This window comes from Lucilia cuprina, chromosome 4, assembly GCF_022045245.1.
Source record: "Lucilia cuprina isolate Lc7/37 chromosome 4, ASM2204524v1, whole genome shotgun sequence".
Taxonomy (NCBI): Eukaryota; Metazoa; Arthropoda; class Insecta; order Diptera; family Calliphoridae; genus Lucilia; species Lucilia cuprina.
The window spans coordinates 41,228,404-41,231,935 of NC_060952.1; the positions used below are offsets into that span (position 1 = coordinate 41,228,404).

General features: G+C 29.2%; 1 long non-coding RNA gene across 1 annotated transcript in view; it reads left to right on the plus strand.

Annotated features, from left to right (window-relative positions):
- The window catches only part of LOC124419625, a 65,606-nt gene extending 64,826 nt beyond the window's left edge, over nt 1-780 (plus strand). Inside the window, exon 3 of the long non-coding RNA XR_006940732.1 lies at nt 707-780. This is a non-coding gene — a long non-coding RNA (uncharacterized LOC124419625). The remainder of the gene's footprint in view (nt 1-706) is intronic.
- Nucleotides 781-3,532: the final 2,752 nt, after the last annotated feature.

Here is a 3,532-nt window from a genome sequence, read left to right on the forward strand (position 1 = left end):
CTAGTTCTGTTCTAGTTCTGTTCTAGTTCTGTTCTAGTTCTGTTCTAGTTCTGTTCTAGTTCTGTTCTAGTTCTGTTCTAGTTCTCTTCTAGTTCCGTTCTAGTTCTGCTCAAGTTCTGTTCTAATTCTCTTCTATATTTCTAAGAAATATAATTTTGTTTCTGTTGAGAAAAACAGCAAAGACAATTAACTTTTAGAAAACACCATATTAGCATTTAACCCCTTTAACGTTTAATATACACCATCTACAGTGTTAGATTATATGTGTCTGACCTGAGAACCAATTTCATATTCTTTGACATTATCTTATTAAATCCCCTTATTTTTCCTTTCTATTCGATGTTGAAATTTTATCAACGTGTCGCATCAAATTGCCTTGAAAAGACAATAACGATTTTAAGAAGATGATACTGCTGCTGCTACTATCGATGATGATGATGTTAAATGTGTTAAAAACTTTATAAATAGATACGTTTCTATCAATTTACAGTGCCTTATATTAGGACAAGAACAAAAGAAACAAAAAAGATATGGAATGTATCACAAGATATAATACTAGGCCATAACTATGAAAATGTTACCAAGTAAAATTAAACCTTTTATAAAAAAGCACTCAAACCCCTTTTATTACATTAAATATTCATACAATAACAAGAAGAAAACTCATATTGTTTTTGTCTTATTTCCATATCTTCATATTTTTCAGCATTTTATGTGCATCAACCGCACATTTGAAACAAAACCGTCTTATACTCGTGCAGCATCTTTTAAATAAAATTATTAAAAATAACTTGTCAAATAGAAGAAAAACGTAAAAACAAACATAGAAAAGGAATAAAAAAAATATAATAAGTAATAGTAGTACGAATAATAAAAATAAAAATTGCGAAAAAACAAAAAATGGAAGATGTTGTTACTGCTACACAACCACCAGCAGCAGCATCGACAACAGCGACAACGACCACAGCAGCAACAAATCAAGCCGCAACCATTTCATCACAAAATTTCACACCCGCCTCAACAGCAGCTCCCGCTCCACCACCGGCAAAGAAAAGTTCCACCACATTGTCGGTGGATAGAGCGGCGTTTTTATTATTACGAGTTAAAAAGGCTTTTAAAAGGAAACGACAACATCGAAAAGAAAAACAGTGAGTATTTGATGTTAAACTTTAATAATTTTTATCTATTTCCACTTTTTTGTTGCTGAAACTACAAACAAATATAAAAGAACAATAATATAACATATAATTCAACTTTGAAGTTATTAAGAACAATTTATAACAAAAGTTTATTTATCTTTTACTTTATAAGATGATTATACCACGCGTAAGAATAATTTGAATTTTAAATTTCGTCATAAATTAATCATACGTCTTGTAACGCAAATATGAATTGTAGAAAGATGAACTTTAGTTGAATGATATTAAATGCATAGAAGTTTTGATATAGTAAATGTAAATTATAATTAAGGAAAACATGAAAGGGTAATAATAGAATTTCATTCAATAGTTAATTTTTGATAAGAATCTATTAAAATTTTCGGTTCTAGTTCAGTTCAGTTCTAGTTCAGTTCAGTTCTAGTTCAGTTGTAGTTCAGTTCTAGTTCAGTTCTAGTTCAGTTCTAGTTCAGTTCTAGTTCAGTTCTAGTTCAGTTCTAGTTCAGTTCTAGTTCAGTTCTAGTTCTAGTTCAGTTCTAGTTCTAGTTCAGTTCTAGTTCAGTTCTAGTTCAGTTCTAGTTCAGTTCTAGTTCAATTCTAGTTCAGTTCTAGTTCAGTTCTAGTTCAGTTCTAGTTCAGTTCTAGTTCAGTTCTAGTTCAGTTCTAGTTCAGTTCTAGTTCAGTTCTAGTTCAGTTCTAGTTCAGTTCTAGTTCAGTTCTAGTTCAGTTCTAGTTCAGTTCTAGTTCAGTTCTAGTTCAGTTCTAGTTCAGTTCTAGTTCAGTTCTAGTTCAGTTCTAGTTCAGTTCTAGTTCAGTTCTAGTTCAGTTCTAGTTCAGTTCTAGTTCAGTTCTAGTTCAGTTCTTTGAATTTCTAGTATTTTAAATTATTTAATATATTAAAACTTACTTTATCGAAATATCCTAAAATAAAGACAAGTGAAAAGACAAAAAAAAAAAAAAAACTTAATATTCCCAAACTTTCGAGAAGTTAACACTTAGTGGAAATTCAAATGTACCATTGCGTATACTTAATATTATGGATACAAATTCAAGTAAAACAATGCGCATACGTCATGAAGTTTTTTTATAAAATATTTAACATGTATTTAGATTTTATTATGAACAAGTGAATAAATGTGAATTCTAATAATGTTTCTTATGTTTGATTAGTATGCAAACAATAAAATTCTAACACATATACCACTCTCTGCACATTATCACAGACTCATAATATATCTATATATAATGAAAATTCTAAATGAATCAAACACCACCAACCCCACCACAACTAGATGAGTGTAAACACAATAGAGCACAACACGAAAAGCAGAATTATCAAAATCATGAAAAAGTTAAGTAACATTTACATAAAGCTAACATAAAGCAACAAGAACTACAGCAGCAATAATAATCACAATAAAAACAATCTTTCTGCATTAAAACCATAAAAAATTAAAAAGTTTATTTATAAAACTCTGCTCAAATGCTGAAATGTTCGTGAGAATTAAACAAATTAAATTGTGGCAAACTAAATATAAACTCGAATACCCTTCAAAAAAAAGAAAAGAAAACAGTTAATCAATATTTAAAATTTTAGCTTTTTTGTTTAGTTTACTTAACCCTTTCAGTTGGTATTTAAGTTTTATTTAATTTTAATAATATAATTTTAAGGGTTATTGTGGTTTTTATTTTTTCAAACATTTTTATGTTTTATAATGTTATTAAATATTTAAATTTCTAAATGATATTTTCGGTTTACCACTTGAATAGAAAAATTTGTTTACTTTAATAATTGTTCTGATAAACTTTGCCATAAATGATGTGTTTAATCTATGAGTTTCAATTTTGATTTATTTAATTACATTTTTGTCATATTTCATGCACGACTTAAGATTTGTCAAACTGAAATAAAAAAACAGGCGAAGTAAAATTGGGTTACTGACAGTTAGACAATAAAATGAAGGACAAATATTTATAAAAATCGAAATCTATATAAGTAAAAGAATGATGTTTGTTCGTAGTAGTTAAATTCAAGAACCGCAGTACTGAATGTGATGGAATTCCAAATATGTCTAAGTCTATGTTATGTCTATGTTAAGATGTCATGAGGAGTGTTGCTGTTAAGTTACATTTTTATACCCTACACCACTATAGTGGGGAGGGTATTATACGTTTGTGCTGATGTTTGTAACATACAAAAAATATACCTCAGAATCATTTTTTGAGTCGATTAAGACATGTCCGTCCGTCTGACCGGCTAGCTGGCTGTCCATGTAAACCTTGTGCGCAAGGTACAGGCCGCAATTTTCAAGATAATTTGATGAAATTTGGACCAAGCATGTTTTTTGGCACAAGGACGAAGTCTATTGAAAATG